The following is a 22,795-nucleotide window of genomic DNA, read 5'->3' as shown; positions in this document are numbered from 1 at the left end:
GAGGCCCTGGCGAATAACCAATAACCCAATCATGTCACCTGTGTAGAAAAAACTGCAATTTGTCTATGTATTGCTTGTGCTTGAATGTCCTCTTCCTCCTCCTCCTCCTCTAGTTCAGCCCCCACAAGGCTCATGTGGCAATGAGATGTAGTCGCCATGCCTCCTGTCTCCTGGCCAGCCAGATTTAGCAGTATCTGTTCCAGGACATGAATCAGTGGAATGATATTGTTCATCCTGTAGTCCTGTATCATCAAGAAATTGTTTATGGCCTTTCTTTGTTCATATAATTGGTCCAAAATATAGAGAGTGGAATTCTAATGGGTGGAAACGTCGCATATTAGCCTATGTTGGGGGATGCTGTTCTGCTGCTGCAGCTCTAGGAGGATGTGCTTTGTGGTGTACGAGTTCCGAACCATGGTTCCGATTTTGAGTTGTGGAGGAGAAAGCCAGGATTCGATTTCTTATTGAAGGACACGGAGCAGTTCCTCCCCTGTGTGACTCGGTTCGCCAAGGCAAACTAGGTGCAGAACAATGTGACACCGCCATGCCCTGCACATGTGGTATGCTGAAGGAGCACTGTGAATTGTCCCTGCAGTGGAGGCTGAGGACACGGTGGAGGATGAGGAGGCAGAGCAGGACATTGTCGCAGGACCAACTTCGTGAGAAAGTGGAGGTGGCTGTGCAGGAACCACATTCACCCAGTGGGCCATAAAGAACATATATTGTCCTTGACTGTAGTTACAGCTGCACATGTCGGCGCTGCCGTGCACTTTGGCAGACACCGACAGGCTCAAGGACTAGCCCACATTTTATTCTACATATGTGTGTAGGGCTGGTACTGCCTTTTTGGCAAATAAATGACGGCTTGGGACTCTCCACCTGGCTCGGCACAAGCCATAAGTTCTCTGAAAGGTGCAGAGTCTACCACTTGGAAAGGTAGGGAATGCAACACCAGCAACTTGCCCAGGAGCACGTTTAGCTTCTGCGCCGTTGGAAGAGTGCACGCATACTGTTGTCTCTTGGCAATCGCTTTGGTGATCTATTGCTGACGAAATGACTGACGAGGAGTAGGAGGTCCAGAAGCTGAAGCACCAGGGCCAGCCAGCAGATGATGGGAAGGACAGACAGCTCCTTTTGGCTGAGGTGGTGGAGCCTTGACTGCATGAAATTGGGTGCATGCAGTGCAGTTGCTACAGCAGGCTGGGCCACCACATTGGAGCCAAGGTTCCCCCAGGCCACTTTATGGTGATGCTGCATGTGTTGATGCAGGGCTGTGGTGCCAACATTGGCACCTTTTCCATGCTTCTCTCTCTGCCCACAAATTAGGCAAATGGCCATGTTCGCCTCCTCTGGCGGCATAACAAAAATTTGCCACACTGCCGAGTACGGCATTTCCCCCCCAACACTCTGTCCTGACTGCCTGCTACCGCTGCCTCCGTGAAACCCCTGCATTGCTACTTTCCTGGCAAATAGGCGCCTGCGAAGTGGGTGGTCTATCCTGGGCACGTTTGGCTCCCAACCTCCCATTGCTGCCACTCTGCTAACTCACGGCCAAGCTACCACCCTGCTGGCTCAGCCACTGCCTAATGTGCAAGCAGCCACCCTGTTCTTCTGATGACAATGAAGCCCCTTCTTCACCCGGCTCCCAAGTGTGATCGGCTACATAATCAACATCTGCTACTGTCTACATGTCACTGATGTCCCCCTCATTGGTCTCAGGGCCAGAAGCCTGACCACTCGCAGCACCAGCTCCCACGCGACTCTTATCATCACTACTTGCCCTGCCTACCAAAGGAAGCAGCATATGTCTCCTCAGATCTTGGCTGGGGTGTAGTTGCTGACTGTCCTCTAGTAGCTTGTCCGAACCTATGGCACGTAATACTTCTCGCACTGAGGGAACCGAAAATGACAGAGGCAGGTACAGGAAAGTTAGAGTCACAGGGCCTGATCCCGGGCCATGCCAACTAAGCAGTTGTGTCAGAGGAACCCACTGACTCTTGGCTGGGGGTGTCTGATGTCACTTGCTACGAAGTTGAAGACTGAGTCAACCATTCAAGCACTGCGAAGACTGAGTCAACCATTTGAGTACTGGTTCGGCTCGAGCATTGCTATACTCGGCCGAATACTGGTTCTCTGTCAGATGAGAGCTGGTTTGGTAATGTCTCATAGTGCACAAGGCTGCCATTGTAAAGTATGCTGGTTGTTATCTGTCTCATGGATAGATTGTTGGCTTGCACATAGCCTTTGTGTGGTTATCTATTGTATTTCGTACATAATAGGAGTCTAAGACGCATCCAGCTATCCTCTTAATGCTGTTTCCAAACCATTTTGATTGGGGTTTCTATCGATTTCTAACCTTTTTTTATGAACCAGACACCCTCTCCTCTTCCGAGCAGGGGGTGTCTGGTTGTCTTCCATTGTGCTTGGGTGCTCGGTAGAACACACGAGCATACTGATGTGCACAGCACACAAGCACTTTGGTGGTCACTCAACACTACTGGGACTGTATGTTAGAGCTGAAGGGAGGGATGTTATTTACATGGAACTGTGTTGGAGGGGGCTGGGCAGGGTGATGTTATTTACATGGGACTGTATGTTGGAGGGGATTGGGGGAGGGAGTGATGCTATTTACTTGTGATGAGCGGCAGGGGCAATATTCAAATTTGCGATAATTTGCGAATATTTGGTAGAATATTCATCATATATTTGCGAATTCGAGATTATTTTCTTGATCATGAAAAAACAGCAATGTAATATTTATGTAATGCGCGCAAAATACCGGCGTGGGTCACTATAGCTTCATTTTTCAAGCTGCTAGAAGTTTCCTGAGACTGGAGACAATGGTTGGCACGGCAGAACATTACAATAGCTTTATATGCAGGTAGAGGGCTCCAATATATTCGCGATTGCGCAAATCGGCAATTAATGATGCGCATATTTTGGCGCAATACGTGCAACTTCACATTTTAGCAGGTCTGACCACATATTACTGATTGTTGTGACATCACAGCACTGTCTGTAGCATGTATGTACGGACAATAGAACCAGCTCCACTATATCAGGATATAACCTGCACTGACTGTCTCCCACTATCTGTATTATATATATAAACTAACTAACTAGTCTAATGTAATGCGTGGAGAGCACAGAGCTCAGCAATGACACTGCTCTCTCTCTCTCTCAGAACTGCAAAAAAACTGCGGAAAGTGGCTGCTGGGGAGGTTCTTATATAGTAAGGGGGAGGGGCAACTTTCCTATTGGTTGCTAGGGATGTTGCTAAGCTCTGACACAGACATTGCAGCCTTCTCATTGGCCACAAGCAAGAAGGGAGGTTACTGATGAAAAACAAAATCTTGAATATTCGAAATTACAAATATATATCATTATATTCTAAATATTCAGTAATTCTCGAAGTGCCGATATTCACAATTAATATTCGCTATTCAAATATTTGCACCCAACACTATTATTTACATGGGACTGTATGTTGGAAAGGGCTGGGCAGGGTGATGTTATTTATATGGGACTGTATGTTGAAGGCAGCTATGGGAGGGGATTATGTTATTTACATGGGACTGTATGTTGGAGGGGCTGGGGGAGGCAGTGATGTTATTTACATGGGACTGTATGTTGATGGCGGCTGTGGGAGGGAGTGATGTCCCTTACATGGGACTGAATGTTACAGGGGTCTGAGGAAGGGAGTGATGCTATTTTCATGGGACTGAATTTTGAGGGGGCAATGTTATTTACATGGGACTGTATGTTGAAAGTTGCTAGTGGGGGGAATTATGTTATTTACATGGGACTGAATGTTGAGGGGGTGATGTTTACATGATATTGCATGTTGAGGTGGCTGGGGATAGAGTGATGTTATTTACATGGGACTGTATTTTGGAGAGGGCTGGACAGATGGTGTGATGGTATTTACATGGGACTCTACGGCAGAGGGAGGGAAATAGTGTTATTGTGTTGGAGTTCTTATTACTACTGGGGGCTCTATAGGAGGGACTTATAGATCCGCCTTATTTCTACTAAGAGCACTATGGGGGCCTTATTACTACTGAGGGGTCTGCAGAGAGCTTTATTACCACTGGAGGAACAATAGGGGGTCCTAATTTGTACCGGGGACTCTGTGAGGGCATTATAAATACTGGAGGTCTCTTCTACTTATGCGGGCACTCTTGGGGAGCATTATCACTGTTGGAGGCACTGTAGGGGGCAGTATTACTAATGAGGGCATTATTAATACTGGAGGGCTCGTTTACTTATGGGGGCACTCTTGGGGAGCGTTATCACAGTTGGGGGCACTGTAGGGGCAGTATTACTAATGAGGGCATTATTAATACTGGAGGTCTCTTCTACTTATGGGGGCACTCTTGGGGAGCGTTATCACAGTTGGGGGCACTGTAGGGGCAGTATTACTAATGAGGGCATTATTAATACTGGAGGTCTCTTCTACTTATAGGGGCACTCTTGGGGAGCGTTATCACAGTTGGGGGCACTGTAGGGGCAGTATTACTAATGAGGGCATTATTAAAACTGGAGGTCTCTTCTACTTATGGGGGCACTCTTGGGGAGCATTATCACTGTTGGAGGCACTGTAGGGGGCAGTATTACTAATGAGGGCATTATTAATACTGGAGGTCTCTTCTACTTATGGGGGCACTCTTGGGGAGCGTTATCACAGTTGGGGGCACTGTAGGGGCAGTATTACTAATGAGGGCATTATTAATACTGGAGGGCTCTTTTACTTATGGGGGCACTATTGGGGAGCATTATTACTATTGGAGGCACTGTAGGGGCAGTATTACTAATGAGGGCATTCTAGAAGGGAATTACTATCGGAACAGAATGCGGACCCATTTATTTCAATGTCCCCGCAAAAAATGCATCCGTTGTTCTGTTCCGTTATTCGGATACGCAAAAAAATTAGAGCTTGTCCTACTATTGTCCGCAAAATGCGTCCCATGGTCCCATTGTAGTCAATGGCTTCGCAAAAACAGATAACATGCGGAATGCATCAATATGTCATCCGCAATTGCGGATCATTTTCCAGGAAATAGATTTTTTTTTAGTCCCTACCAACATATATTCCTCCTTCCATTTTTGTTTGCGGAAAAACAGAACGGATGCGGATGTGCAATTGGTGAAAATGGAAGGCTTTTGTGGAAACACGGATCAGCAAAAAACTGAATGAAAATCTAGAAAAGATAAATACTGACGTGTGAATGGACCCCAAGGACTCATGCACACGGCAGTTGTTTTGATCCACATCCGTGCCGCAGTTTGGGCGGCTCGGATGCGGACCCATTCACTTCAATGGGGCCGTAAAAGATGCGGACAAGAATAGGCAGTTATATCAATGGCTGTCAATGCCGTTCCGGAAATTGTGAAACGCACACGGACACCATCCGTGTTTTGCAGATCCGCAATTTGCGGACCTGCAAAACACACAGCGGTCGTCTGCATGTAGCCTTACACTGTGGGGACTCCAGTTTGGGAGATGATGATAGAAATGTGAGGAAGCTAAAGTGTCTGTGTGTCACACTCTGCAGAGACGAGGCGGCTGAGAGACGTGTCCGGACGGAATAGAGAAGATGACAAAGAAGATCTACATCGGAGGAGACGTCACCTGGAGGCCCTGGATGTGAGAGGTACGTGCTGCAGTATAGCTGTATAGCAAGTACAGTAAAATGCGGTGTGCGGGTGGGGGGGGGGGAGACTTAGAGAACTGGGCCATATTCATTGGGGCTTGGGCCCCGGTTCTTTTGAGACCCTAGTAACGCCCCTGCAGTGACCTCAACACAAACTGACTGCTGACCCCCTCTCCACTCTGTCGGGGGCTCTACTTGTATAAGCGTTTAATAGAACAGGTTCTGTAGACATCTATGCGGAATCGGCTGACGACTGTGTAAAAGGAGTGCGCTTCTTCTTGGCGCCAGCAGTGTTCTACACCCCTATACAGGCACAGCGCTCTACACCCCTATACAGGCACAGTGTTCTACACCCCTATACAGGCACAGTGTTCTACACCACTATACAGGCACAGCGTTCTACACCGCTATATAGGCACAGTGTTCTACACCGCTATATAGGCACAGTGTTCTACACCGCTATATAGGCACAGTGTTCTACACCGCTATACAGGCACAGTGTTCTACACCGCTATACAGGCACAGTGTTCTACACCGCTATACAGGCACAGTGTTCTACACCCCTATACAGGCACAGCGCTCTACACCCCTATACAGGCACAGTGTTCTACACCGCTATACAGGCACAGTGCTCTACACCGCTATACAGGCACAGCGCTCTACACCCCTATACAGGCACAGTGTTCTACACCGCTATACAGGCACAGTGCTCTACACCCCTATACAGGCACAGCGCTCTACACCACTATACAGGCACAGTGTTCTACACCCCTATACAGGCACAGCGTTCTACACCCCTATACAGGCACAGTGTTCTACACCCCTATACAGGCACAGTGTTCTACACCACTATACAGGCACAGTGCTCTACACCCCTATACAGGCACAGCGTTCTACACCCCTATACAGGCACAGTGTTCTACACCCCTATACAGGCACAGTGTTCTACACCGCTATACAGGCACAGTGTTCTACACCGCTATACAGGCACAGTGTTCTACACCGTTATACAGGCACAGTGTTCTACACCCCTATACAGGTACAGTGTTATACACCACTATACAGGCACAATGTTCTACACCGCTATATAGGCACAGTGTTCTACACCGCTATACAGGCACAGTGTTCTACACCGCTATACAGGCACAGTGTTCTACACCGCTATACAGGCACAGTGTTCTACACCGCTATACAGTCACAGTGTTCTACACCACTATACAGGCACAGTGTTCTACACCGCTATACAGGCACAGTGCTCTACACCGCTATACAGGCACAGTGCTCTACACCGCTATACAGGCACAGTGTTCTACACCCTATACAGGCACAGTGTTCTACACCACTATACAGGCACAGTGTTCTATACAGGCACAGTGTTCTACACCGCTATACAGGCACAGTGTTCTACACCGCTATACAGGCACAGTGTTCTACACCGCTATACAGGCACAGTGTTCTACACCAGCTATACAGGCACAGTGTTCTACACCTGCTATACAGGCACAGTGTTCTACACCGCTATACAGGCACAGTGCTCTACACCGCTATACAGGCACAGCTGCTTCTACACCGCTATACAGGCACAGTGTTCTACACCGCTATACTAGGCACAGTGTTCTACACCGCTATACAGGCACAGTGTTCTACACCGCTATACAGGCACAGTGCTCTACACCGCTATACAGGCACAGTGCTCTACACCGCTATACAGGCACAGTGCTCTACACCACTATACAGGCACAGTGTCTACACCACTATACTAGGCACAGTGTTCTACACCGCCTAGTACAGTGTTCTTACCACCGCTATACAGTCACCGGTTCTACACCCTATATAGGCACAGTGTTCTACACCGCTATACAGGCACAGTGCTCTACACCACTATACAGGCACAGTGCTTCTACACCGCCTATACAGGCACAGTGTTCTACACCGCTATACAGGCACAGTGTTCTACCCCTATACAGGCACAGTGTTCTACACCGCTATACAGGCACAGTGTTCTACACCGCTATACAGGCACAGTGTTCTACACCGCTATACAGGCACAGTGTCTACACCGCTATACAGGCACAGTGTCTACACCGCTATACAGGCACAGTGTTCTACACCCTATACAGGCACAGTGTTCTACACCGCTATACAGGCACAGTGCTACACCCTATACAGGCACAGTGTTCTACACCGCTATACAGGCACAGTGTTCTACACCGCTATACAGGCACAGTGTTCTACACCCTATACAGGCACAGTGTTCTACACTATACAGGCACAGTGTTCTACACCGCTATACAGGCACAGTGTTCTACACCCTATACAGGCACAGTGTTCTACACCGCTATACAGGCACAGTGTTCTACACACCACTATACAGGCACAGTGTTCTACACCACTATACAGCACAGTGTTCTACACCACTATACAGGCACAGTGTTCTACACCACTATACAGGCACAGTGTTCTACACCCCTATACAGGCACAGTGTTCTACACCCCTATACAGCACAGCGTTCTACACCACTATACAGGCACAGCGTTCTACACCGCTATACAGGCACAGCGTTCTACACCCCTATACAGGCACAGTGTTCTACACCACTATACAGGCACAGTGTTCTACACCGCTATACAGGCACAGTGTTCTACACCACTATACAGGCACAGTGTTCTACACCCCTATACAGGCACAGCGTTCTACACCACTATACAGGCACAGTGTTCTACACCACTATACAGGCACAGTGTTCTACACCACTATACAGGCACAGTGTTCTACACCACTATACAGGCACAGTGTTCTACACCCCTATACAGGCACAGTGTTCTACACCACTATACAGGCACAGTGTTCTACACCACTATACAGGCACAGTGTTCTACACCGCTATACAGGCACAGTGTTCTACACCCCTATACAGGCACAGTGTTCTACACCACTATACAGGCACAGTGCTCTACACCACTATACAGGCACAGCGTTCTACACCACTATACAGGCACAGCGTTCTACACCACTATACAGGCACAGCGTTCTTCACCCCTATACAGGCACAGTGTTCTACATTGTTCTAGTTAATGCCACAGTGGACACCAGAAGCACCTCTTATGGGCAGGGACAGTACTTGTCTTTTACTACCCACCGGGTCAGTGTTTTTTCCGACAGCATCAAGGCAGCACGCCAGGTCCTTTTGACCCCCCCCCCCCAATTGTGTCGCCCTGGCTCCCACACCAGACATGTATCTGCCTCCTCCATATGTTCCCATCCCCCAAAAGCAGGGCACAGGGTCAGTGTCGCTTGCACTACCCCTCCTTCCTATCACATGTGTCAGGTCAAGCATTGGCAGGCTATGTTGGAGCTGAGTAGCCTGGGAGAGAGTAGCCTCACTGACGAGCAGTTGCTAGAAGACATCAAGCTGTCACCCTGCTGACTCCAACTGGGCAAGACGGTCAAAATCATTCAGGAGTCCTGCCTCCTCAGGTTAGTGGATCGTCCGTCCTCTCCCTGCATTAGTTGTTTCCTCATGCACCTTATACTCCCCCCTGCCCCATGTGCCTCACTGCTCCCCCCTGCCCCAGGTGCCTCATTGCTCTTCTCTGCTCTCAGGTGCCTCATTGCTCCCCTCTGCTCCCAGGTGCCTCACTGCTCGACTTTCTGCTCCCAGGTGCCTCACTGCTCGCCTTTCTGCTCCCAGGTGCCTCACTGCTTGCCTTTCTGCTCCCAGGTGCCTCACTGCTCGCCTTTCTGCTCCCAGGTGCCTCACTGCTCGCCTTTCTGCTCCCAGGTGCCTCACTGCTTGCCTTTCTGCTCCCAGGTGCCTCACTGCTCCCTTCGGATCCCAGATGCCTCACTGCTCCCCTCTGCTCCCAGGTGTCTCACTGCTCGTCTCACTGCCCCCAGGTACCTAACTGCCCCCTCTGTCCCCTGCGCCTCCCTGCCCCTTGGGTTCCTAACTGAACCCCTTTTGATCCCAGGTGCCTCACTTCTCCGCTCTGCTCCCAGGTGCCTCACTGCTCCCCTCTGCTCCCAGGTGCCTCACTGCTCCCCTCTGCTCCCAGGTGCCTCACTGCTCCCCTCTGCTCCCAGGTGCCTCACTGCTCCCCTCTGCTCCCAGGTGCCTCACTGCTCCCCTCTGCTCCCAGGTGCCTCACTGCTCCCCTCTGCTCCCAGGTGCCTCACTGCTCCCCTCTGCTCACAGGTGCCTCACTGCTCCCCTCTGCTCACAGGTGCCTCACTGCTCCCCTCTGCTCACAGGTGCCTCACTGCCCCTTGGGTTCCTAACTGCCCCCTCTCCTCCCAGGTGCCTCACTACCCTCTCTGACCCCAGGTGTGTCCCACCTCTTTGGTTCCTAACTGCCTCTTCCCCTCAGGTGCCCCATTGCTCCCAGGTGCCTCACTGTTCCCTTCTGATCCCAGGTGCCTCACTGCTCCCTTCTGAACTCCCCGGTGCCTCACTGCTCCCCTCTGCTCCTAGGTACCTCACTGTTCCCTTCTGATCCCAGGTGCCTCACTGCTCGCCTTTACTCCCAGGTGCCTCACTGCTCGCCTCTGCTCCCTCCTGCCCCCATGTTCCTCCCTGCCCCCTCTGCTCCCAGGTGCCTCCCTGCCCCTTGGGTTCCTAACTGCTCCCTCTGCTCCCAGGTGCCTAACTGCTCCCTTCTGAACTCCCCGGTGCCTCACTTCTTCCCTCTGCTCCCAGGTGCCTCACTTCTCCCTTCTGAACTCTCCGGTGCCTCACTGTTCCCTTATGATCCCAGGTGCCTCACTGCTCGCCTTTACTCCCTCCTGCCCCCTCTGCTCCCAGGTGCCTCACTGCTCCCTTCTGAACTCTCCGGTGCCTCACTGCTCCCCTCTGCTCCCAGGTGCCTCACTGCTCCCCTCTGCTCCTAGGTACCTCACTGTTCCCTTCTGATCCCAGGTGCCTCACTGCTCGCCTTTACTCCCAGGTGCCTCACTGCTCGCCTCTGCTCCCTCCTGCCCCCATGTTCCTCCCTGCCCCCTCTGCTCCCAGGTGCCTCCCTGCCCCTTGGGTTCCTAACTGCCCCCCTCTGCTCCCAGGTGCCTAACTGCTCCCCTCTGAACTCCCTGGTGCCTCACTTCTCCCCTCTGCTCCCAGGTGCCTCACTGCTCCCTTCTGAACTAGCCGGTGCCTCACTGTTCCCTTCTGATCCCAGGTGCCTCACTGCTCGCCTTTACTCCCTCCTGCCCCCTCTGCTCCCAGGTTCTTTACTGCTCCCTTCTGAACTCCCCGGTGCCTCACTCCTCCCCTCTGCTCCCAGGTGCCTCACTGCTCCCATCTGAACTCCGCGGTGCCTCACTGTTCCCCTCTGCTCCCAGGTGCCTCACTGCTCCCTTCTGCCCCAATGTTCCTCACTGCCCTCTCTGACCCCAGGTGTGTCCCACCTCTTGGGTTCCTAACTGCCCCTTCCCCTCAGGTGCCTCATTGCTCCCAGGTGCCTCTGGGCTCCTCTCTGCCCCCAGGTGCTTCAATGTCTGTTGTCTGCCTCACTGCTCCCTTCTGAACTCCCCGGTGCCTCACTGCTCCCAGGTGCCTCACTGCTCCCTTCTGAACTCCCCGGTGCCTCACTGTTCCCTTCTGATCCCAGGTGCCTCACTGCTCGCCTTTACTCCCTCCTGCCCCCTCTGCTCCCAGGTGCCTCACTGCTCCCTTCTGCCCCCATGTTCCTCACTGCCCTCTCTGACCCCAGGTGTGTCCCACCTCTTGGGTTCCTAACTGCCCCTTCCCCTCAGGTGCCTCATTGCTCCCAGGTGCCATTGGGCTCCTCCCTGCCCTAGGTGCTTCAATGTCTGTCTGCCTCACTTCTCCCCTCTGCTCCCAGGTGCCTCACTGCCCCCCTGGCAGGCTCCTTCCCTTTTCCCTGCTCCAGGTGCTTCAAAGTCCTTGGGGGAGATTCATCAAAACTGGTGTAAAGTAGAACTGGCTGCCTTGCCCATAGCAACCAATCAGATTCCACCTTTCATTTTTCACAGCTCCTTTGAAAAATGAAATGTGGAATCTGATTGGTTGCTATGGGCAACGCAGCCAGTTCTACTTTACACCAGTTTTGATAAATTCAACCCCTCCCTTTAGCAGAAGAGTGAAGCCTTTGCTTTCTTTAGCTGCTCCATGAATATTGTCAGAACGCTCCGCTGCTTTCAGCTCGGTCCACACGTGACTGGATTTCCAGGTGGCAGAACCAGCAAAGTGCCGGAGGTGAGGAGTCCGATCTCATCGCGGCCCTTTTCTTTAGAACCGTTGTAGGTGACGCGGGAAGTGAAAAACGAAAATGGGGCCGTCACTAAAGAGTAACGAAACTTTAATAATAATTTTTGATATGTTGTCCCTTATCCCCGAAATAAAATTTTTCTAATACACTTTATTAATTTTCTGTTTACTGTACTTTTATATCCCTAAAGAGCGTCTGTCAGTGTACGCTCGCCTCCCTTCAGTCTGCTCTCGCCTCCCTTCAGTCTGCGCTCGCCTCCGCTCAGTGTGCGCTCGCCTCCGTTCAGTGTGTGCTCGCCTCCGTTCAGTGTGCGCTCGCCTCCGTTCAGTGTGCGCTCGCCTCCGTTCAGTCTGCGCTCGCCTCCCTTCAGTCTGCTCTCGCCTCCCGTCAGTGTGCGCTCGCCTCCGCTCAGTCTGCTCTCGCCTCCCGTCAGTGTGCGCTCGCCTCCCGTCAGTGTGCGCTCGCCTCCGCTCAGTGTGTGCTCGCCTCCCTTCAGTCTGCGCTCGCCTCCCTTCAGTGTGTGCTCGCCTCCCTTCAGTCTGCGCTCGCCTCCCTTCAGTCTGCGCTCGCCTCCCTTCAGTCTGCGCTCGCCTCCCTTTCAGTGTGCGCTCGCCTCCCTTCAGTCTGCTCTTGCCTCCCTTCAGTCTGCTCTCGCCTCCGCTCAGTGTGTGCTGGCCTCCCTTCAGTCTGCGCTCGCCTCCCTTCAGTCTGCTCTCGCCTCTGCTCAGTGTGCGCTCGCCTCCGCTCAGTCTGCGCTCGCCTCCCTTCAGTCTGCGCTCGCCTCCCTTTCAGTGTGCGCTCGCCTCCCTTCAGTCTGCTCTTGCCTCCCTTCAGTCTGCTCTCGCCTCCGCTCAGTGTGTGCTGGCCTCCCTTCAGTCTGCGCTCGCCTCCCTTCAGTCTGCTCTCGCCTCTGCTCAGTGTGCGCTCGCCTCCGCTCAGTCTGCGCTCGCCTCCCTTCAGTCTGCGCTCGCCTCCCTTCAGTCTGCGCTCGCCTCCGCTCAGTCTGCGCTCGCCTCCGTTCAGTCTGCGCTCGCCTCCACCATGGCCCTTTTTTTCTTTAGAACAGTTATACGTGACGTGGCTATTGGAACGCGGGGAAGTGAAAACTAAAATGGGGCCGTCCCTAAAGAGCAACTAAACTTTTATCATTTTAATATGTTGTCCCTAATCCCCGAAATAACATTTTTCTAATTTACTTTATAAGTTTCTATGTTTACTGTACTTTTATATCCCTGAAGTGCGTCCGTCAGTGCGCGCTCGCCTCCGTTCTCCCGACACCGCTGACCGTTCAGCGCCGGACCAAGGACTCATTTTATGAATGGGGCCGCAGCAGCTCAGGGAGTACGGGCGCTCATTGCTGCTCCTGCCCGTGCTCCCGGGACAATTACTCTGTACCCATGAACTATGCCAGGATTAGCTGAGCGGAGCGGGTTCCTGCCTGAGCCTGCTCGGCTAAGCTGAGGGAACTGTCATGCAGGCTCCTGCCGTACTCCCTGAGCTGTGCAGCCCCATTCATAACATGAGTCCTCGGTCCGGCGCTGAGCGGTGTCGGGAGGTAAGCGCACACTGAATGACGCGCTGATATAAAAGTACAGTAAAAAAAAAAAGAAAATTAATAAAGTATATTAGAAAAATGTTATTTAGTGGATTAGGGACAAACATATCAAATTAATATGGATTGTGCAGGGCAAGGGCCTTTTTGTTTATAATAACTGCTGGGTGGAAGTTACCCTGGCTCTAATGGGCCAGCTTTAGCAGTGCCCTAACCATTTCCGTCACTGGGCTGACTGCTGGGCGGAAGCCTACCCCTAGCAGTCCTTATGGAGAGCCTGGTACGTCACTGGATCTCTGGAAAATGCTCTGATGCTCATATCTGGGGGCTACCTGGGTGAAAATGTGGGAAAATATTTGCGGGTGTTGAAGATGCCCTCAATCGGGGCCAATTACGTTTTCTGTACTGCTTCAAATTGTTCTGATCCTAGGATTTTACATGCATGGAAGAACCCACACTGACACCAGGGAAGGGTCGAAGTAGTTCTCCTTTATTAAAGGGGTCCCCCCCCCTTTAACCCTTGATGTGCCACAGTCAGTGATGACTGCGACACATGCGATGTCCTCATGGGTATCAGAGCTGCCATCGGGTCCCCTGTGACAGGGACCCGATGGCATGGAAGGCAAGCGCAATGCATTCCGGTGGAGAGCCTGTGACATCCAGTCCCCCGGATCTCACAGGCAGGAAGCTGTATGAGTAATACACACTGTATTACTCATACAGCCAATGCATTCCAATACAGAAGTATAGGAATGCATTGTAAAGGGGATCAGACCCCCAATATGGGGGGGGGAAGAAAAGTAGACATATTGTCTATCGCCGCAATCGGCTCTATAAAACTAACACATGACTTAAAGTGGTTATCCCATCTTAGACAATGGGGGCAGATCGCAAGGATATGCCCCCATTGGTCTGATAGGTGCGGGTCCCACCTCTGGGACCGGCACCTACAGCGAGAACTGAGCCGGGGAGAGTTGTGGCTGGAGGACCCTGGGTTTCTAGGGTCCGACCACCACCAGGCACAGCTCCCCGCCTCTCCCGTTGAAGTGAAAGGGAGCGCACCGCACATGCGCGGCCAACGCTCCCATTCATTTCTATGGGGCCGACGGAAATAGCTCGGCTATTTTCGGCGGCCCCATAGAAATGAACGGAGGGCGGCTGCGCATGTGCGGTGCGCCCTCCTCCACTTTCTCTGCTCCGTTCTCCTTATAGGTGCGGGTCCCAGAGGTGGGACCCGCACCTATCAGACAATGGGGGCATATCCTAGCAATATGCCCCCATTGTCTAAGATGGGATAACCCCTTTAACCCCTCAGGTGAACACCATCAAAAAAATAAAATAAAAACTGTGCAAAATAAACCATTTTTTTTGGTCACCTTACATCAGTAAAAGTGAAACGCCAAGCGATCAAAAAGGCGTATGCCCTCCCAAAATAGTACCAATCTAACCATCACTTCATCCCGCAAAAAAAGAGACCCTACCTAATACAATCGCCCCCAAAAAAATAAAAATAAAATATGGCTCAGAATATGGAGACACTAAAACATCTCTTTTTATTTACTTAAAAAATATACGTATTAGGTCTTGACGCGTCCGTAACAACCTGCTCTATAAAAATATCACATGACCTAACCCCTCAGGTGAACACCGTAAAAAAAAACAAAAAAAAAACATTGTATATTTTTTTTTGTCTCCTTACATCACAAAAAGTGAAATAGCAAACGATCAAAAAATCATATGCACCCTGTATTAGTACCAATCAAACCGTCATGTCATCCCCCAAAAAAATATGAGCCCAAAAAAGACAGTCGCCCAAAAAATAAATAAAACTACAGCTTTCAGAATGTGGAGACGCTAAAATCTTTTTTGATATTGTTGCATCTGTAACAACCTTCTTTATAAAATACCACATGATATAACCTGTCAGATGAATGTTGTAAATAACAAAAAATGGTGCCAAAAAAGCTATTTCTTGTTACCTTGCCTCACAAAAAGTGTAATATAGAGCAACAAAAAATCATATGTACCCTAAAATAATACCAACAAATCTGCCACCTTATCCAGTAGGTTCCAAAATGGGGTCACTTTTTGGGAGTTTCTACTTTAGGGGTGCATCAGGGGGGCTTCAAATCTGAACTAGCAGCTTAAAATTATCCCAGTGAAATCTGCTTTCCAAAAACCATATGGCGTTCATTTCCTTCTGCGCCCTGCCGTGTGCCCGTACAGCATTTTACAACCACATATGGGGTGTTTCTGTAAACTACACAATCAGAGCAATGAATATTGAGTTTTGTTTGGATGTTAACCCTTACTTTGTAACTGAAAAAAAAACGGATTAAAATGGAAAATCTGCCAAAAAAGTGAAATTCTGAAATTTCAGCTCTATTTTCCATCAATTCTTGTGGAACACCCAAAGGGTTAACAACGTTTGTAAAATCTATTTTGTATAACTTCAGGGGTGTAGTTTCTAAAATGGGGTCACTTTTGGGTGGTTTCTATTATATAAGCCTGACAAAGTGACTTCAGGCCTGAACTGGTCCTTTAAAAAGTAGGTTTTGGAAATTTTCTGAAAAATTTCAAGATTTGCTTCTAAGCTGAAAAGTGCATTCACAAAATGATCCAAACATGAAGTAGACATATGGGGAATGTAAAGTAATAACTATTTTTCAAGGTATTACTATCTTTTATAAAAGTAAAGAAATTGAAATTTTTGGTAAACTCGGATTATTATTGTTTTATAAATACTTTTTATTTTTTTATTTTATTTTTTTTACTCATTTTTACCAGTGTCATGAAGTACAATATGTGAAGAAAATCTCAGAATGGCTTGGATAAGTAAAAGCGTTTTAAAGAGGACCTTTCATTGGTTCAAACATTGTGAACTAAGTATCGTGATCTGTACAGCGGCGCCCAGGGATCTCACTGCACTTACTATTATCCCTGGGCGCCGCTCCGTTCTCCTGCTATGGTATCTTCGGTCACTTGGTTACAGTAGGAGGTGACTGCCCTCGTTCTCTTGGGCATCGTCTTCTCCCAGGCTGTAGCGTTGACCAGTCGCAGCGCAGAGCTCACAGCCTGGGAGTGTTTTTTTTTTTTTTTTTTCTCCCAGGCTGTGAGCTCTGCGATGCGATTGGCCAGCGCTACAGCTTAGAGAAGGAGCCGCCCAGGAGAATAAGGGTAGTCACCACCTACTATAACCAAGTGACCCGAAGATACCATAGCAGGAGAACAGAGCGGCACCTTCTTCCCGGCCAGAATAGTACAGAGCTGCGAACGCGCACGCCGGCTCTGTACTATACTGGCCAGAAATAAGTCACCATGGCGCATGCGCAGCGGCGTGTTTGTTCAGTCCAGCGCGCGGCCCGGCCAGGTAATCCCAAGTAACCAATATGTTACAAACAATATTTCTCCCCTTTACCAAAAATCTTATCTAGTGCGCCAAATTAGGGTCCCCACTTTTTTTTTTTTTTTTAGTATTATCAGAGTGGGACCATATATTAAGAGCGCTAACTGTCACCAAGTTGGTACTGCTGGTTCCAGCTTTGTTCCCCTGAACACACATACTTTGGTATTTGGGGATTTTTCTGCATTTTTCAGTTCATTCATAATGTACTATAGGGTGGGACAGATCCCCCAGAACCGACATATTAGTCTGCGTATATATTTATGCTTATACTTTGTTTATATACATTATTATATGGACTTTTATACATCAGTATTTTTATCATTATCAATACTTTATTATTAATTAATATATAGTGCATAATATATTTCTTAATATATTTTTGAGTATTTTAGTACCTTTCGCCAACATTTTATATAAGAGGTCCAAACCACATTCCATTTCTATCCCCCATATACCTCTATATATTCTAATACATCAGCGTATACACGATTACTATCTTTAAGTGGTTTTGACCTCCATTCACCATTATATATATATATATATATATATATATATATATCTTTTATTAATGCGTTTTTAACATTTTATATGGGCCAGTATATAACTTGTCCTCCAAAAAAAAAAAAAACAGAAGCCCTCCCCCGGATCAGGGGCTTCAAGTTTTGCGTTCCAAAGGACATACACCAGAAGTACGCACTTCCGGTTTTTAGCTCCGATAAACTAACCTGTTGTAAACAACCTGAAAAAATATTTTCATGTGAACACACCAACATACTTTTAATATTGCAAATATTTCCACCAATTATTGTATAATTTTAGCCCCAGTGTACTGTACCTCGCTTGAGGAGGGCGGGACGTCCCTTCCGGTGCGTTCCATGCTGGAGGCCAAACCGGAAGTGACGCTTGTCACTCCAGTTTTTGAATGTGGAGATTTTTCGGCCCAAAGAAATTAATCTGGCGCTAACTAGGGATCGTCCAATATTGATTTTTCAGGGCCGATACCGATAATTTGTGAACTTTCAGGCCGATAGCCGATAATTTATACTGATATTCTGGGAATTTTTATTTTTGAAAAATAAAATAAAATTCCCACAAATCTGCTGAAAATGAATGTTTATTGTTAATGTGTAGTTTTTTTTGTAAATCTTTCTTTTTCATTTATACTTAATATTTCGTTTTTTTATTTCTGTAACTTTTATTTATTTTTTATTTATTTTTTTACTAACTTTTAGCCCCCTTAGGGGCTAGAAGCCTTGTCCTATTCACCCTGATAGCGATCTATCAGGATGAATAGGAGCTCACACTGTCCCTGCTGCTCTGTGCTTTGTGCACACAGCAACATGTAGCTTACCATGGCAGCCAGGGCTTCAATAGTGTCCTGGCTGCCATGGTAACCGATCGGAGCACCAGCATTACTGCTGGGGCTCCGATCGGAGGAGCAGGGGAGAGGGGATCCTGTGGAGGGGCGCACTGCGCCACCAATGTTTTTAATACTGGGGTGGGGAGGCGCACTGCGCCACCAATGCTTAATACTGGGGGGGAGGGGGGGGGCGCACTGTGCCACCAATGTCTAATACTGGGGTTGGGGGGGGGGCTGCACCACCAATGTCTAATACTGGGCTTGGGGGGGGGGGCGCACTGCGCCACCAATGAAGATTAATCTCTCATTTATTCATATACAGGAGGCGGGAGCTGGCTGCAGTATCACATAGCCGGCTCCCTACCTCTATGAGCAGTAGCTGCGATCCGCGGCACCTGAGGGGGCTAAGATCGCAGCTACAGCTCAGAGGTCGGGAGCCGGCTATGTGATACTGCAGCTCCCGCCTCCTGTAAATGAGAGATTTCTCTTCATTGGTGGCGCAGTGGCCACAGCTCCTCCCCTCCTCTTGTCCCCTGTTCTTTCATTGGCGGCAGCAGCAGCACAGGGGGAGGAGACACTGCTCCTTCTCCCCTGTGCTGCTGAGGGAACGCGGAGAGCGCTGTCAGCAGTGCGATCTGTGTTCCCGATTTGTTATCGGAATATCGGCAAAATAGATGCCGATACCGATAGCGTTCAAAATCCTGAATATCGGCCGATAATAGCGCTAACAGTTTAACACAAAAAAACACTCTATGCAAATATATGAATATAAATTTAACACTATAATTATAACTATCAACCTTTGTCTTATCTTAGTCTTGGTATCCCGATGTAGAGTAAGGAGGACATCACTTCCGATGCGTTCCACCCTGGAGCGCAAACCGGAAGTGACGTTCTTCTGTCCGTTTTGGCGCCAGTTTTCAAATGTTTTATATATTTTCACGTAAATACACCAACACACCTCTAATATTGCAAATATTGGCCACCAATCACTGCATTATTTTAGATCCAGTGAACTGCATCTTGATTGAAGTGGGCAGGACGTCACTTCCGGTGCGTTCCATGCTGGAGTGCAAACCGGAAGCTTTTAGCCCAAACAAATCAATTTGTTGCAAAAACACACTTCATGCGAATATATATGAAAATAATTTCAACACTGTACTTATAATTATTAATCTGTTTTATTTTGGTCTCTGTGGAATTGTATCTCTATGTGGGGTGAGGGGGGCGTCACTTCCGGTGTGTTCCACGGTGGAACGCAAACCGGAAGTGGCGTATTATGTCATATGCTCCTGATGAAGGGGTCTCTCCTATACCCCGAAACGCGTTGAGCAGATACCTTTACCCCTAGTCTGTGGTTCAATAAAGACGATTGGCAAGAAGTACGATTGGACTGCTGTCATTCCGTGAGATCTTATAGGCTTCCCAGGCGCAGGAGGTAATCCTGAGGGTGTCTTGAGTTTATCCCATCCGATACCTCCTGGGTGAAGTGAGTTAAGTTTTCTTTTTCTTTTAATCTGTACTATGACATTGTCCAATTGATCTTTAACCACTTCAGCCCCGCTAGCTGAAACCCCCTTCATGACCAGAGCACTTTTTACACTTCGGCACTACACTCCTTTCACCGTTTATCGCTCGGTCATGCAACTTACCACCCAAATGAATTTTACCTCCTTTTCTTCTCACTAATGGAGCTTTCATTTGGTGGTATTTTATTGCTGCTGACATTTTTACTTTTTTTGTTATTAATCGAAATGTAACGATTTTTTTGCAAAAAAATGACATTTTTCACTTTCAGCTGTAAAATTTTGCAAAAAAAACGACATTTATATATAAATTTTTCGCTAAATTTATAGTTCTACATGTCTTTGATAAAAAAAATGTTTGGGCAAAAAAAAATGGTTTGGGTAAAAGTTATAGCGTTTACAAACTATGGTACAAAAATGTGAATTTCCGCTTTTTGAAGCAGCTCTGACTTTCTGAGCACCTGTCATGTTTCCTGAAGTTCTACAATGTCCAGACAGTACAAACACCACACAAATGACCCCATTTCGGAAAGTAGACACCCTAAGGTATTCGCTGATGGGCATAGTGAGTTCATAGAACTTTTTATTTTTTGTCACAAGTTAGCGGAAAATGATGATGATTTTTTTATTTTTATTTTTTTCTTACAAAGTCTCATATTCCACTAACTTGCGACAAAAAATAAAAAATTCTAGGAACTCGCCATGCCCCTCAGGGAATACCTTGGGGTGTCTTCTTTCCAAAATGGGGTCACTTGTGGGGTAGTTATACTGCCCTGGCAATTTAGGGGCCCAAATGTGTGAGAAGAACTTTGCAATCGAAATGTGTAAAAAATGACCGGTGAAATCCGAAAGGTGCACTTTGGAATATGTGCCCCTTTGCCCACCTTGGCTGCAAAAAAGTGTGACACATCTGGTATCGCCGTACTCAGGAGAAGTTGGGGAATGTGTTTTGGGGTGTCATATTACATATACCCATGCTGGGTGAGAAAAATATCTTGGCAAAAGATAACTTTTCCCATTTTTTTATACAAAGTTGGCATTTGACCAAGATATTTTTCTCACCCAGCATGGGTATATGTAAAATGACACCCCAAAACACATTCCCCATTTTCTCCTGAGTACGGCGATACCTCATGTGTGACACTTTTTTGCAGCCAAGGTGGGCAAAGGGGCACATATTCCAAAGTGCACCTTTCGGATTTCGCAGGCTATTTTTTACACATTTTGATTGCAACTTCTTACACATTTGGGCCCCTAAATTGCCAGGGCAGTATAACTACCCCACAAGTGACCCCATTTTGGAAAGAAGACACCCCAAGGTATTCCGTGAGGGGCATGGCGAGTTCCTAGAATTTTTTTTTTTTGTCGCAAGTTAGTGGAATATGAGACTTTGTAAGGAAAAAAGAAAAAAAAAGAAAAATCATCATTTTCCGCTAACTTGTGACAAAAAATAAAAAATTCTAGGAACTCGCCGTGCCCCTCACGGAATACCTTGGGGTGTCTTCTTTCCAAAATGGGGTCACTTGTGGCGTAGTTATACTGCCCTGGCATTCTAGGGGCCCAAATGTGTGAGAAGTACTTTGCAATCAAAATGTGTAAAAAATGGCCTGCGAAATCCGAAAGGTGCTCTTTGGAATGTGTGCCCCTTTGCCCACCTTGGCTGCAAAAAAGTGTCACACATCTGGTATCGCCGTACTCAGGAGAAGTTGGGGAATGTGTTTTGAGGTGTCATTTTACATATACCCATGCTGGGTGAGAGAAATATCTTGGCAAAAGATAACTTTTCCCATTTTTTTTTATACAAAGTTGGCATTTGACCAAGATATTTCTCTCACCCAGCATGGGTATATGTAAAATGACACCCCAAAACACATTCCCCAACTTCTCCTGAGTACGGCGATACCAGATGTGACACTTTTTTGCAGCCTAGATGCGCAAAGGGGCCCAAATTCCTTTTAGGAGGGCATTTTTAGACATTTGGATCCCAGACTTCTTCTCACACTTTTGGGCCCCTAAAAAGCCAGGGCAGTATAAATACCCCACATGTGACCCCACTTTGGAAAGAAGACACCCCAAGGTATTCAATGAGGGGCATGGCGAGTTCCTAGAATTTTTTTTTTTTTTTTTTTTGCATAAGTTAGCGGATATAGATTTTTTTTTTTTTTTTTTTGTTTTTTTCTCACAAAGTCTCACTTTCCGCTAACTTAGGACAAAAATTTCAATCTTTCATGGACTCAATATGCCCCTCACGGAATACTTTGGGGTGTCTTCTTTCCGAAATGGGGTACATGTGGGGTATTTATACTGCCCTGGCTTTTTAGGGGCCCTAAAGCGTGAGAAGAAGTCTGGAATATAAATGTCTAAAAATGTTTACGCATTTGGATTCCGTGAGGGGTATGGTGAGTTCATGTGAGATTTTATTTTTTGACACAAGTTAGTGGAATATGAGACTTAGTAAGAAAAAACAAAAACAAAAACAAACAAAAAATTTCCGCTAACTTGTGCCAAAAAAAATGTCTGAATGGAGCCTTACAGGGGGGGGGGGGGGTGATCAATGACAGGGGGGTGATCACCCATATAGACTCCCTGATCACCCCCTGTCATTGATCACCCCCCCTGGTAAGGCTCCATTCAGACGTCCGTATAATTTTTACGGATCCATGGATCGGATCCGCAAAACACATGCGGACGTCTGAATGGAGCCTTACAAGGGGGTTATCAATGACAGGGGGGTGATCAGGGAGTCTATATGGGTGATCACCCCCCTGTCACTGATCACCCCCCCTGTAAGGCTCCATTCAGACGTCCGCATGATTTTTACGGATCCATGGATACATGGATCGGATCCGCAAAACACATGCGGACGTCTGAATGGAGAGTTACAGGGGGGTTATCAATGACAGGGGGTGATCAGGGTGATCACCCCCCTGTCACTGATCACCCCCCCTGTAAGGCTCCATTCAGACGTCCGCATGATTTTTACGGATCCATGGATACATGGATCGGATCCACAAAACACATGCGGACGTCTGAATGGAGCCTTACAGGGGGGTGATCAATGACAGGGGGGTG

At 48.1% G+C, this 22,795-nt stretch overlaps 1 protein-coding gene across 1 annotated transcript in view; it reads left to right on the top strand.

Moving 5' to 3' along the window:
• The first annotated feature begins 8,984 nt into the window (after positions 1–8,984).
• Positions 8,985–22,795, top strand: part of LOC122939281 (cytochrome P450 2C39-like) — a 120,528-nt gene continuing 106,717 nt past the window's right edge. Inside the window, exon 1 of the mRNA XM_044295354.1 lies at positions 8,985–9,132. The gene's annotated coding sequence lies outside the window, so the exon portion shown is untranslated. The remainder of the gene's footprint in view (positions 9,133–22,795) is intronic.

The sequence above is a fragment of the Bufo gargarizans genome, chromosome 5, assembly GCF_014858855.1.
Source record: "Bufo gargarizans isolate SCDJY-AF-19 chromosome 5, ASM1485885v1, whole genome shotgun sequence".
NCBI classification, from domain to species: Eukaryota; Metazoa; Chordata; class Amphibia; order Anura; family Bufonidae; genus Bufo; species Bufo gargarizans.
This window is presented reverse-complemented; position numbering and strand designations above follow the sequence as displayed.